Below are 15118 nucleotides of genomic sequence, written 5' to 3'. Positions count from 1 at the left end.
GAAATGACCTAGGGATAGTGACAAGACCTTAGTTACTGACAGTATCAGGGCCTAATTTAGGACCAGTATCATGGCTTCAGGTAGGGACAGCATCAGAGCCTGACTTAGGGAGAGAGACAGGGCCTGAGTAAGGCCTAGCGTCGGGCCCTTAGCTGGGGACACTGTCAGGGCATGATGTAGCAGCAGCATCAGGGCCTTTGTTGGATCAGCAATAGGGTCTTAGTTAAAGACATGATCAGGGTCTGAGGGAGTCACAGCGTCAATGCCTCAGGTAGCCATAGCTTCAGGGCCTGAGTTAGGCACAGCCTCAGGCCTTCACTTAGAGACAGCGACAGGGCTTTCTTAGGGACACTGTCAGGACCTTGGTTAGGAATGGGTCAGGATATTAGCTCAGGTTAGTGTCCGGATTTTAGTTATTGCCGGTAGCAGGGCCTATATTAGGGACAGATTCCGGGCCTTAGTTAGAGACAGTGTCAGGACCTTTGTTAATACTAGTCTGGGTCTTAGTTATGGAGAGCATTAGGGCTTGAGTGAGGATAAGAGGCAGGAAATTAGCTCGGGACAGAGTCAGCTTCCAGGCCAGGGATAGTGTCAGGAAATGAGCTAGTGATAGCGTGAAGACCTTAGTTATTGAGAGCATCAGGGCCTTAGCTGGGGCCAGTGTCAGGGCCTTAATCAGGACCAGTGTCATGTCTTGATGTAGGGACAGCATCAGAGCCTAATTAAGGTACGGCAACAGGGCCCAGTGAGGCCTGTCTTTAGGGCCTGAATGAGGGACAGTGTCAGGGCATGACGTAGGAGTAGTATAAGGGCCTCTGTAGGATCAGCCTTCGGGTCTTCGTAAAAGACATTCTCAGGGCCTCTGTTAGGGACAGTTTCAGGACCTTTTTAAGAGATGGGTCAGGAAATGAGCTCAGGATATTGTTAGGACATTAGATATTGAGGGCAGCAGGGCCTTAGTTAGAGACAGTGTCAGGGCCTGTGTTAGGACTAGCATCAGAGCCTCTGTTAGCTACCGTGTCAGGGCCTGAGTTAGGAATAATGTTAGGGCTTTAGTGAGGGACAGTTCTGGGCTGGATTTAGGACGAGCATCTAGGCCTTAGTTAGTGACAGTGTCCTGGCCTTGGGCCTAAATTCAGTGTCTGTGTTAGGCACAGAGTAAGGGCTTCAGTTAGCATAAGAGGCAGGACATTTGCTACGGATAGGTTTAGGGTAAAGTTTATGGATCGTGTCAGGAAATGACCTAGGGATAGTGTCCAGACCTTAGTCACTGAGAGTATCTGGGCCTTAATTAGAACCAGTATCAAGGATTCAGGTAGGGACAGCATCAGAGCCTGACTTAGGGAGAGTGACAGGGCCTGAGTGAGGCCTAGCGTCAGGCCCTTAGCTGGGGACACTGTCAGGGCATGATGTAGCAGCAGCATCAGGGCCTTTGTTGGATCAGCAGTAGGGTCTTAGTTGCTAAGCAACATCCAGGCCCATAGCCCTTCGGAGTCACTCTGTATAGGCCGTGTGTAGGGCACCACACTGCACTGTGTTTTGGGACAGCTTGATTTACCCAATACTCCCACGGGTTCGCGAACACCTTTCTAGCATGTCCAATATGCCGTGTAAGTCTGACTCATTGCCCTAGTCTGAGCTGCACTAAGAGAAACACTTGGCTTCGCATTCCATCTAAGACCTCCTACCTGAAGTCACCCTGCCTCCAAGAATAAGTCGGCTTGCGTTCCTACTGCAACTGCAGCCCAATTCTTCGAGTAACACTGCAGGCTTTTGAAGAGGCACAGGCCCGAATTCCTACCTAGGGCATTCCTTGGTTGACGTAGTTCACTAGATGCAGAACACCTTGCTTGGAGAAGTTGGTTCAGGGAAGGAACCAGTTGTAATCTGTGTCTCTTTTGACTTGTTAGAAAGCACAGGGATGTATGCTGCGTGTGCCCATGGAAATGGGGGCCTGATGGAACTAGCCTTGCTTTCCCATTTTGAAAGCTCCCTTCATGTTGCCTTGAAGCTACCTGAAATTCACTGCTATTGACAGAACTCTAGCCACTGTAGGCATGGCTCTGCAAAGAAAGTGAATTTCCTCTAGCTAAACAGGGTTCTTCCCTGGCCGGGGTGGGGCTCAGCCTGCCATGCTCTAGAGCTAAATGGAAACTCAACTTGAGTACTTGCCTCGAGGTAAGGCCCTGAGTAGACATGCAGAAAGGGAGGCATGTGGCTGTTTCCATGAGGTCTTCATTGGGTTTCTGCCTTATTTTAAAGAAGTACCCTTTTCAGGACTCTTATGCCCCTCGGGTGTGCATCCTTTTCCCTCCAAGATCACTGAGTACCTCCAGACCTCTGTGGGCCTGTTGACCAGCATCGAGGCCCATAGGTCCCTCGGAGGTCCTCTATATGACAAGTGATGGGCAATACACTGCACGTTCCTTAAGGAGAGCTACATTTCCAGAGCCATCGAACTGCCTCAGGACCACATTTGTGGCCAGTCCGATGTGCCATGGAAGTCTTCGTCATGGCCGTTGTCTAGGCGACCATGACAAAACATTCTGCTTAGAATCCTTTGAAGACTACGTAACTGAAGTCACCCTATGCAAGGAGAAAGGCAGCATCCTACCATGCTGTGTCGCTCACGGGACACTCAAAGTGAGCACTTGCCTCGATGTAAGGCCCTGAATTGCGGGGCAGAATCAGAGGGGTGCAGCAGTTCCCATGAGGCCGTAGTCGCTGCTCCGCATTATCGTAATGGCAGTATGCTTTTCAGGACACCTAGGAACCTCGCGGGGGCACCATATTCCCACCAGGAACACTGAATACCACTAGGCCCCCCTGGGCCTGCAAAGCAACTTCGAGGCCTGTTGCCCTTTGGATCCACTGTGTGTATGCCGAGCATAGGGCAATACACTGCACTCCTTCATGGGAGAGCTTGAAATCCCCAGCACGCCCAGAGTATCACGAACGCCGTTCTTGCACATCCAACGTGCCGGGGAAGTCTGACTCATTGCCCTAGTCTGAGCTGCACTGAGAAAACCCTCGGCTTCACATTGCATCTAGGACCTCCTGCGTGAAGTCACCCTGCCTCCAGGAGAAAGTTGGCTTGTGTCCCGACTCCCCTAGCCCAGTTCTTCGTGTAACACTGCAGGCTTTTGAAGAGCCTCAGGCCCAAGGCCTAGCTAGGGCATACCTTGGTTGAGGCAGTTTGCTAGATGCAGAACACCCTGCTTTGAGGAGTTGATTCAGAGAAGGAACCACTGGGTAACCTGTTTCTCTTTTTACTTGTTAGAAACCACACGGATGAATGGTGCATGTGCCCATGGAAATGGGGTCCTGATGGAACTAGCTTTGCTTTCCCATTTTAAAATCTCCATACATACTGCCTTCAATCTACCTGAAATTCACTGCTTTTGACATGCCTCTAGCCACTGTAGGCCTGGTTCTGGGAAGAAAATGAATTTCCTCTATCTAAACCAGGTGCTTCCATGGCCGGGAGAGAGCTCAGCCTGCCATGCTCTAGAGCTAAAGGGGAACTCAACATGAATACTTGCCTCGAGGAAAGGCCTTGAGTATCCGTACAGAAATGGAGGCATGCAGCTGTTTCCATGAGGTCTTAGTCACTGTTCTGCTGTATTTTAAAGGAACTACCCTTTTCAGGACTCCTAGGCCCCTCGGGTGTGCATCATTTCCCTCCAGGATCACTGAGTACCTCCAGACACCTGGGGGCCTGCTGCACAATATTGAGGCCCATAGGTCGGTCCCTCGGAGGCCCTCTATGTATGCCAAGTGATGGGCAACACACTGCACGTTCCTTAAGGTGAGCTATATTTCCAGAGCCCTCGAACTGCCTCAGGACCACATTTGTGGCCAGTCCGACGTGCCATGGAATTCTTTGTCATTGCCATCGTCTGAGCTGCCATGGGAAAACATTCTCCTTATAATTCTTCGAGGACCTCGTACGTGAAGTCACTCTTCTCGAGGAGAAATTCAGTGTCCTACCATGATGTTTCGCTAACGGGACACTCAGCGTTAGCACTTGCCTCAATGTTAGGCCCTGAATTGCCGTGCGGAAGTGGAGGCGTGCAGCAGTTTCCATGAATCCATAGCCGATGCTGTGCATTTTCTTAACGGCACTATGCTTTTCAGGACACCTAGGAGCCTCGCGTCGGCATCGTATTGCCGGCAGGAACACTGAGTACCCCCAGGTCCCCCTGGGCCTGCTAAGCAACTTCCTGGCCCGTAGCCCTTCAGAGCCACTCTGTGTATGCCGAGTACAGGGCAACACACTGCACTCCTTCATGGGACAGCTTGACATCCCCAGCAATCCCAGAGTTTCACAAACACCGTTCTAGCCCATCCAACCTTCCGGAGAAGTCTGACTAATTGCCCTAGTCTAAGCTGCAGTGAGAAAAATCTTTGGCTTTGCATTCCATCTAGGACCTCCTGCCTGAAGTCACCGTCACTCCAGGAGAGTCAGCTTGCATTTCGACTGCCACTAAAGCCGGGTTCTTCGTGTAAAACTGCAGGCTTTTGAAGAGCCACAGGCCTGGAGGCCTAGCTAGGGCGTACCTTGGTTGAGACAGTTCAGTAGATGCAGAACACCCTGCCTCAAGGAGTTGATTCAGGGAAGGAACCAATGGGTAACCTGTGTCTCTTGTTGGAAAGCACAGGGATGTATGGTGCGTGTGCCCATTGAAATAGGGGCCTGATGGAACTAGCCTTGCTTTCCCATTTTGAAAGCTCCATTTATGCTGCCTTAAAGATACCTGAAATTCAGTGCTGTTGACAGAACTCTAGCCACTATACGCCTGGTTCTAGTAAGAAAATGAGTTTCCTGTATCTAAACCAGTTGCTTCCATGACCGGGGTGGAGCTCAGCCTGCCATGCTCTAGAGCTAAAGGGAAACTCAATGTGAGTACTTGCCTTGAGGTGTGGCCCAGAGTATCCATGCAGAAAAGGAGGCGTGCAGCTGTTTCCATGAGTTCTTAGTTGCTGTTCTGCTTTATTTTAACTGAAGTACCCTTTGTAGGACTCCTGGGCCCCTTGAGTTTGCATCATTTTCCCTCCAAGGTCACTGAGTACCTCCGACCCCTGTGGGCCTGCTAAGCAACATCGAGGCCCATAGGTCGGTCCCTCGGAGGCCCTCTGTGTATGCCGAGTGATGGGCAACACACTGCACCTTCCTCAAGGGGAGCTGCCGAGAGAAAACCTTCTGCTTACAGTTCTTCGAGGACTTAGTACCTGAAGTCACTCTGCTCGAGGAGAAATTCAGCATCCTACCATGCTGTGTCGCTAACGGAACACTCAACGTGAGCACGTGCCTCAAGGTAAGGCCCTGCATTGCCGTGCAGGATCGGAGACATGCAGCAGTTTCCTTGAGGCTGAAGCCGCTGCTCTGCATTATCTTGACGGCTGTACGCTTTTCAGGACACCTAGGAGCCTCGCGTCGGCACCATACTCCCGGCAGGAACAGTGAGTACCCCCAGGCCCCCCTGGGCCTGCTAAGCAACTTCCTGGCCCGTAGCCCTTCGGAGCCACTTTGTGTACGCCGAGTACAGGGCAACACGGTGCACTCCTTCTTGGGACTGCTTGAAATCCCCAGCATTCCCAGAGGTTCACGGACACCGTTCTTGAATGTCTAACATGCCGTGGAAGTCTCACTTATTGCCCTAGTTTGAGCTGCACTGAGGAAAACCCTCGGCTTCGCCTTACATCTAGGACCTCCTGCCTGAAGTCACCCTGCCTCCAGGAGAAAGTCGGCTTGCGTTCCGATTGCCATTAAAGCCCAGTTATTCGTGTAACACTGCAGGCTTTTGAAGAGCCACAGGCCTGGAGGCCTAGCTAGGGCGTACCTTGGTTGAGGCAGTTCGCTAGATGCAGAACACCCTGCTTTGAGGAGTTTATTCAGGGAAGGAACCGCTGGGTAACCTGTGTCTCTTTTCACTTGTTAGAAACCACAGGGATGTATGCTGTGTGTGCCTATGGAAATGGGGGCCTGATGGAACTAATCTTGCTTTCCCATTTTGAAAGCTCCATTCATGCTTCCTTGAAGCTACCTGAAATTCACTGCTGTTGACAGTCCTCTAGCCACTCTAGGCCTGGCTCTGGGAAGAAAATGAGTTTCCTCTATCTAAGCCAGGTGCTTCCATGGCCGGGGTTGGAGCTCAGCCTTCCATGCCCTAGAGCTAAAAGTAAACTCAACGTAAGTACTTGCCTCGAGGAAAGGCCCTGAATCTCCATACAGAAACGGAGGCATGCAGCTGTTTCCATGAGGCCTTAGTCGCTGTTCTGCTGTATTTTAAAGGAAGTACCCTTTTCAGGACTCCTAGGCCCCTCGGGTGTGCATCATTTCCCTCCAGGATCACTGAGTACCTCCAGACCCCTGTGGGCCTGCTGAGTAACATCGAGGCCCATAGGTCGGTCCCTCGGAGGTCCTCTGTGTATGCCGAGTGATGGGGAAGTCTCTGCACGTTCCTTAAGGAGAGCTACATTTTCAGAGCCCTCGAACTGCCTCAGGGCCACATTTCTGGCCAGTGCAACGTGTCATGGAAGTCTTCGTCATGGCCGTCGTCTGAGCTGCCATGGGAAAACATTTTGCTTACAATTCTTCCAGGACCTCGTACTTGAAGTCACTCCACTCGAGGAGAAATTCACCCTCCTACTATGCTGTGTTGCTAACGGGACACTCAGTGTGAGCACTGGCCTCAAGGTAAGGCCCTGAATTGCTGTGCAGAAGCCAAGGCATGCAGGAGTTTACATGACGCCGAAGACACTGCTCCACATTATCTTAATGGCAGTACGCTTTTCAGGACACCTAGGAGTTTCACGTGGGCACCCTGTTCCCGGCAGGAACAGTGAGTACCCAGTCGCCCCAGGCCCCCCCTGGGCCTGCTAAGCCACTTGCAGGGCCGTAGCCCTTTCGAGCCACCCTGTGTATGCCACGTACAGGGCAGCACACTGCACTCCTTCCTGGGACAGGTTGAAATCCCCAGCACTCTCACAGGTTCACGAACACGGTTCTAGCTCGTCCAACATGCCCTGGAAGGCTGACTCATAGCCCTAGTCTGAGCTGCACTGAGAAAAACCCTCGGCTTCGAATTCCATCTAGAACCTCCTGCCTGAAGTCACCCTGCGTCCAGGAGAAACTCGGCTTGCGTTCCGACTGCCACTAAAGCCAGGCTATGTATGCCGATTATAGGGCAACACACTGCCCTCCTGCTTGGGACAACTTGAAATCCCCAGCACTCTCATAGGTTTACAAACACTGTTCTAGCACGTCCAACGTGCCGGGGAAGTCTGACTCACTGGCCTAGTCTGAGCTGCACTGGGAAACACCCTCGGCTTCGCTTTCCATCTAGGACCTCCTGCCTGAAGTCACCCTGCCTCCTGGAGAAAGTCGGCTTGCGTTCTGACTGCCACGAAAGCCCAGTTCTTTGTGTCACACGGCATGCTTTTGAAGAGGCACAGCCCCGGAGGCCTAGCTAGGGCGTACCTTGGTTGAGGCAGTTCACTACATGCCGAACACCCTGCTTAGAGGATTTGATTTGATTCAGGGAAGGAACCACTTGGCAACCTCTGTCACTTTTTTTTTTTTTTTTTTTTTTTTGCTGTACGCGGGCCTCTCACTGTTGTGGCCTCTCCCGTTGCGGAGCACAGGCTCCGGACGCACAGGCTTATCGGCCATGGCTCACGGGCCCAGCCGCTCCGCGGCATGTGGGATCTTCCCAGACCGGGGCACAAACCCACGTCCCCTGCATCGGCAGGTGGACTCTCAACCACTGCGCCACCAGGGAAGCCCCCCTCTGTCACTTTTGACTTGTTGTAAAGCACAGGGTTGTATGGTGCGTGTGCTCATGGAAATGGTGTCCTGATGGAACTAACCTTGCTTTCCCATTTTGAAAGCTCCATTCATGCTGCCTTAAAGCTACGTGAAATTCACTGCTGTGGACAGGACTCTAGCCACTATACGCCTGGCTATGAGAAGAACATGAGTTTCCTGTATCTAAACCAGGTGCTTCTATGACCGGTGTGGAGCTCAGCCTGCCATGCTCTAGAGCTAAAGGGAAATTCAGTGTGAGTACTTGCCTCGAGGTATGGCCCTGAGTATCCATGCAGAAAGGGAGGCACACAACTGTTTCCATGAAGTCTTAGTCACTGTTCTGCTTTATTTCATCGGGAGTACCCTTTTTAGGACTCCTGGGCCCCTTGGGTTTGCATAATTTTCCCTCCAAGATTACTGAGTACCTCCAGATCCCTGTGGGGCTGCTGAGCAATATCGAGGCCCATAGGTCGGAACCTCGGAGGCCCTCTGTTTATCGAGTGATGGGCAACACACTGCACCTAACTTAAGGGGAGCTGCCGTGAGAAAACCTGCTTACAATTCTTCGAGGACCTTGTACCTGAAGTCACTCTGCTCGAGGAGAAATTTACCATCCTGCCATGCCGTGTCGCTAACGGGAAACTCAGCAAGAACACTTGCCTGTAGGTAATGCCCCGTATTGCCCTGCAGAAGCGGAGGCGTGCAGCAGTTCCCATCAGGCTGCAGCTGCTGCTCTGCATTATCTTAACCGCAGTACCCTTTTTAGGATACCTAAGAGACTCGGGTCGGCACCATATTCCCGGCCAGAAGCCTGAGTACCCACAGGCCTCCCTGGGCCAGTTAAGCAACATCCAGTCCCGTAGCCCTTCGGAATCACTCTGTGTATGTTGCGTGTAGGGCAACAGCTTGCACTCTTTCTTGGGACAGCTTGAGATCCCCAGTACGCCCACAGGTTCACGAACACTGTTCTGGTACGTCTAGCATGCCGTGGAAGTCTGACTCATTGCCCTAGTCTGAGCTGAACTGACAAAAACCCTTGGATTTGCATTCCATCTAGGATCTCTTGTCTGAATTCACCCTGCCTCCGGGAGAAAGTCGGCTTGCTTCCAACTCTATCTAAAGCCTAGTTCTTCGTGTAACACTGCAGGCTTTTGAAGAGCCACAGGCCCGGAGGCCTAGCTAGGGTGTTCCTTGGTTGATACAGTTCGCTAGATGCAGAACACCCTGCTTCGAAGAGTTGATTCAGGGAAGGAACCACTGGGTAACCTGTGTCTCTTTGGACTTGTTAGAAACCACAGGGATGTATGCTGCATGTGCCCATGGAAATTGTGGCCTGATGGAACTAGCCTTGCTTTCCCATTTTGAAAGCTCCATTCATGCTGCCTTGATGCCACCTGAAATTTCTGCTGTTGAGAGGCCTCTAGCCATTGTAGGCATGGTTCTGGGAAGGTAATGAGTTTCCTCTAGCTAAACCGGGTGCTTCCATGGCCGGGGTGGAGCTCCGCCTGCCATGCTCTACAGCTAAAGGGAAACTCATCGTGAGTATGTGCCTGAGGAAAGGCCCTGAGTAGCCGTGCAGAAAGGGAGGCGTGCCGCTGCTTCCATGAGGTCTTACCCGCTGTTCTGCTGTATTTTAGGGGAACTACCCTTTTTAGGACTCCTAGGGCCCTCGGGTGTGCATCCTTTTCCCTTGAAGATCACTGAGTACCTCCAGACCGCTGTGGGCCTGCTGAGCAACATCGAGGCCCATAGGTCGGTCGCTCAGAGTCCCCCTGCGTATGCTGAGTGATGGGAAACACACTGCACGTTCCTTAAGGAGAGCTACATTCCCATAGCCTGCGAACATCCTTCAGGGCCACATTTCTAGCCAGTCCGACCTGCCATGGAAGTCTTCATCATGGCCATCATCTGAGCTGTCATGGGACAACACTCTGCTCAGAATTCTTCGAGGACCTCGTACCTGAAGTCACTCTACTCGAGGAGGAATTCAGCATCCTACCATGCTGCATCACAACTGGGACACTCAGCATGAGCACTTGCCTCAAGGTAAGGCCCTGAATTTCCGTGCAGAAGCCGAGTCGTACAGCAGTTTCCATGAGGCCGAAACCGCTGCTCTGCATTATCTTAACTGCAGTACACTTTTCAGGACACCTAGGAGCCCAGCGTGGGCACCCTACTCCCGGCAGGAACAGTGAGTCGCCCCATTTCCCCCTGGGCCTGCTAAGCAACTTCCAGGCCCGTGGCCCTTCACAGCCACTCTGTATATGCCGTGTGTAGGGCAACACCCTGGAGTCCTTCTTGGGTCATCTTGAAATCCCCAGCTCTCCCAGAGTGTCACCAACACTGGTCTAGCACGTCCAACATGCCAGGGAAGGCTGAGTCATTGCCCTAGTCTGAGCTGCACTGAGAGAAACCCTTGGCTTCGCATTCCATGTAGGACCTCCTGCCTGAAGTCACCCTGCCTCCAGGAGAAAGTCGTCTTGCATTCCCTACTGCATCTAAAACCCAGTTCTTCATGTAACACTGCAGGCTTTTGAAGAGCCACAGGCCCGGAAGCCTAGCTAGGGCGTACCTTGGTTGAGGCAGTTAAGTAGATGCAGAACACTCTGCTTCGAGGAGTTGATACGGGGAAGGAAACACTGGGTAACCTGTGTCCCTTTTGACTTGTTAGAAACCACAGGGATGTGTGCCGCTTGTGCCCATGGAAAAGGGGGACTGATGGAAGTAGCCTTGCTTTCCCATTTTGAAAGCGCCATGCATGGTGCCTTGAGGGACCTGAAATTCACTGCTGTTGACAGGCCTCTAGCCACTGTAGGCCTGGTTCTGGGAAGAAAATGAGTTTCCTCTATCTAAAGCGGGTGCTTCTATGGCCGTGGTGGAGCTCAGCCTGCCATGCTCTATTGCTAAAGGGAAACGCAACGTGAGTACTTGCCTCGAGGAAAGGCCTTGAGTATCCGTACAGAAAGGGAGACATGCAGCTGTTTCCATGAAGTGTTAGTCGCTGTTCCTCTTTATTTTAAAGGAAGTACCCTTTTCAGGACTCCTAGGCCCCTCTGATGTGCATCATTTCCTTCCAGGATCACTGAGTACCTCCAGACCCCTGTGGGCCTGCTGAGCAAAACCGAGGCCCATAGGTCGGTCCCTCGGAGGCCCTCTGCATATGCCGAGTGATGGGCAACACACTGCACGTTCCTTAAGGAGAGCTACATTTCCATAGTCCACGAATAGCCTTCAGGACCACATTTCTGGCTAGTCTGATGTGACATGGAAGTCTTTGTCATGGCCCTCGTCTGAGCTGCCATGATAAAACACTCTGCTTAGAATTCTTTGAGGACCTCGTACCTGAAGTCACCCTTCTCAAGGAGAAAGCATGCTACCATGCTGTTTCACTAACGGGATGCTCAGCGTGCGCACTTGCCTCGAGGTAATGCCTACTGCGTGCTGTGACCCATATCACCTGTGAGGGCACAAGCCACAAGCATATGTTGGGTCCTGTTAGCCTCCCAGCCAGTCCCTGAAGGTGAGGGCGGCCCTGTAGACCCCAGCCCTCTCCACCAGGCCTAGTAGGTGGAAGACCCACTTCTCCTTGCCATTCCAGAAGTGGTTCTGGGGCTGTTCTGGGAGGGCTTCTGGGGTTATGCAGGCTGAGCCCCTGTTGCTAAGTCCCCACTTCCCCACAAGAGCCTCCAGAGCAAGCTGTTTGCCCTGTTGCCTGAATGACCGCCCAGCAGTTTTCTCAAGAAAGAATCAGCGGTTTCTGTAGCAGCGTCTGCAGGCAGCTGTGCATCTGGGCCCACGTTCACATCTTCTGTGTAAACACTGAGAACCTTCCCTGACACGTGCCCCCGGCTGACCCCCTCCGCATGTCGACCACAGGCCCCAGTGTGGGCGTCAGACTGGCCGCCCGTCTCAGCCTCCTGTTGTTGTCAGAGCTGCTCCAGGCTCTGCTCAGGACCCATGTACCCACTTTTCACAGGGCTGTCCTGCACCCTCACCTTCAGCAGGAGTTCCCCTAAGTATTTAAGGTAAGGGGTCCAGAGATAAGAAAGGAAGCTACAAACAAATAAAGAGATGGACCCAGCTGGGACCAAGATGGCAACGAATGTGACCTCCAACTGACCCTGAGTCTCATCACATGTTGAATTTACTATATCAGCATATTAAGTGACACACCCACCGGCGGCGATGGCTGGACATGAAGGACCAGAAACGGGTAAAAGGAGGTGGTACCCCAGCGCCTTGGAAGAAGCCCCGCCCCTTCCCCAGAAGGCTTCTTCATCCCATCACTAGCCTCCCTCCTCCTCCCTTTGTCTTTACTCTTTAAAATTAAACCTCTCTCTCCAGGAGGGCGAGAAGGTGATCTGTGAACTCAGTTCCCGCTTCTCCATTCTTTGGCCACTGAGTAGAGCCTGTGCTGTGTTGGTCTCGGCTTTGGTTCTGTTATTTGCCTACTTGAACCCATGTGGGAAAAGGAAACCTTCCCCGCTGAGGCAGAGCGCCTCTCAGGCTGGGGCCCGAGCAGGGTCCACATGACTTCACCTGGTAACAGTCTGTAAGGGGATGGTGGTCTCTGCCCGCGGCGTGGGGAGGGAACGCCTACAGCCACAGCACTGGCTCCGTGGACGGCATGGCGCCTCATGGGCCTGGACTGTGTGCTCTTGTCCCCCCACGCCTGACACCCCCTGACAGTCGTGACGTGGTGACACTGGCTGCTGGGCGTCCAGTCAGGGGGGACCAGAGGCAGCACCTGGTGCCAGGTGAGATGTGCCTTTTCACGGGCAGGGGACATAGGAGATATTAGGACTTTGTGTCTAGAAAACAAACCAAACGGCTAGAAGGTGATCTGAGCTGTGAACTTGAAACCCACGTGCGAGGTGAGGGCTCCCACTGGACACTGGCTTGGGAGCTTCTGCACAGGCGAGACCACACCCGTGCTTCCCGCCCGACCCCTCCAGGCCTCCCTGTGGGCACAGCTGGACCTGCACCCCTCAGGCTCCCCGACCCAGAGCCTGGAGGGCTGATGCTGCCAGGGCCTGGGGACGCGAGGGGTCCCTCCACCAACGCTGCTCGGCCCCTCCTGCCCAGTGACCAGGGGAGGGAAGCCCCGTGGAGTCTGAGGCCCGGCACAGGCGAAGCTCGTACCTCCCCCCCCCCCGAACCCCGGCCCCGCCCTGCTTCCTCAGGCCCACCGCCTGCCCCTCCCGGTGCCCGCGTCCCACAGACCCACATTCCCGGTGTGGACGTTCACGTTCACAAGCCGCTCCATGTCCTGTTCCCACATGGGACACCCCCATCCCTGCTTCTCCCTAATGAGGGCCTGGACCCCGAATGTTCTGGGCAGGAAGAGGGCCGAGGAGGACGCCGGCCTGTCCCGTCTGCCTCCCGGGGGCCCAGACACAGGGCTCGGGGGCTGCTGGGCCTTGAGGTCTGGATGCTCCCAGGTGTGGGATGAACCTGCCACTGCCCGCTGGAGCTGCTCCTTCCGAGATTCGGGAAACGGGGGGACCCACCAAACGGAGCCCGTCCCCAGGCTCTGCTGCAAGTCTGCTCGGCTTTGCTCTCCCGATCCTGAAGACAGACCTGCGGGAAACAGGGCCTGCGATTCCCATACTGACTGTGTTCTGTGGAATTTCCACTAGACCCCTTCCTACCCTGTTCTGAGCAAATTACTAGTCAGTCCATGCTACCATCACCGCATGAGCAGACCAGGAAGCTGAGGCTCCAAGAAGCCAAGTAATGCAGCCGGAAGCACAGCTGTGGGACCACGGAGTGGGGTCTGCACCCGCCGCCCGCCCAGGGGGACTGCCCACTCCCTGCAGCTTCCACATCTGTTCCCTTCACCCCCTCCCGGGACCAGCTCACAGAGCCTCCTCTTGGGGGGATTCACTTACCTTCTTCTAACAGGATCCGTCTCACTGTCCTGTTCTGGGATCATCCGGAAGCTTGTCACTGAAGCACGATCAGCCTCACGTCTCCAGGGCAGCTTTCCTGGATCACACTCACCACCTGCACGTCCACTCTCAGCTCAGACCCAGAAAGGCCCCCTCGGCCCTGAGCCCCATGGCTCTGCCTGGGCTCCCACCTCCTCCTGCTTGGTCCGTCCCTCTCATGTCCCCTGCAGGGTCACCAGGAGCTCCCACCTGCCCCAGGCAGGCTGTCTGCTCTGTCCTGGGGAAGCCTCCGTGGTGTCAGGTGGAAGACATAAGAGGTACCCGTGGGACCTCCCTCACGCAGCCCAGTGGCCAGCACCCGCCTACTCACCTCATCACTCTGGATGCACGGGTTAAGGGGGCCCGTGGCATCTCCTGGTTCTCATTTCATCCCAGCACTGCCCACAGGGAAGTTGGTAAGCAACTCTGTGCCGGCTGCACAGAGAGGGCGCTCATACACACGCCCTACTCCCAGCACACAGGGCTCTCATGGCCAGGCCCCTCCCAGGATATGGAGCTCACCTGGGCAGGATCCCAGCAGCCCACAGGGCTCTCGTGGTCAGGCCCCTCCCAGGATACGGAGATCATCTGGACAGGCACCCAGCAGCCCACGGGGCCCTCATGGTCAGGCCCCTCCCCAGGTATGGAGCTCACCTGGGCAGGCACCCAGGAACCGTGCACATAGCCCTCATTGCAGAGCACCCCCAGCTCACCTGTCGCTCAGAGCTGACCCTGAGCACCTCAGAGCAGGACCTGAACTAACAAACAGCAGCTCCGACAGGTCTGTGACCCTGGGCTTCACTCTGTGCGGCCTCCTTCCACCGGGTCTTCCAGAGGCTTCCACTGCAGCTGGGGCACCAGGCCTCTGTCTCCACCCACCACCCCTCCTCTCCCTGACTCCTGGGTTCCTTTCATTAGGAGAGGGTCTTGAAGTTGTCTCCCACTCACGGACCAGAGAAAATGATTAGAAAACAAGCAGGGCTGCAGCCCCGTGTCTATCCTGACTCTCAGGACCCCACACCTGTTCCTTGGACCTGGCCAGTGCATCAAGGCCCATTTTCTGCAGCTATGAGCCCCTGAGGGCGAGGATTGGCTGACCTGGGCAGCCTGACCCGGCCCGCCAGCCCTCCCCAGGTGTGCCTGGGTTGAGATCAATATAAACAGCACTCCAGGCAGCAAGAGCCCCTGCGGCTGTGCCTGACGCCATATTCTCTGTCCCGTCAGCAGTCTCGGGGCTGGGCTGGTAGGAGGGAGTAGGGCCCACGGCTCTGTGGGTGGCCCGGTGTGAGTGGGGCTCTGCTGGACTTTCTGCAGGAGTTGCTGGGCTGCCACCTGCTGAAGAAGAGGATGTGTCACCCATACCTGCCACTGGAATTTC

This window comes from Pseudorca crassidens, chromosome 4 (genome assembly GCF_039906515.1).
Source record: "Pseudorca crassidens isolate mPseCra1 chromosome 4, mPseCra1.hap1, whole genome shotgun sequence".
NCBI classification, from domain to species: domain Eukaryota; kingdom Metazoa; phylum Chordata; class Mammalia; order Artiodactyla; family Delphinidae; genus Pseudorca; species Pseudorca crassidens.
Note: the sequence above shows the minus strand (reverse complement) of the source record.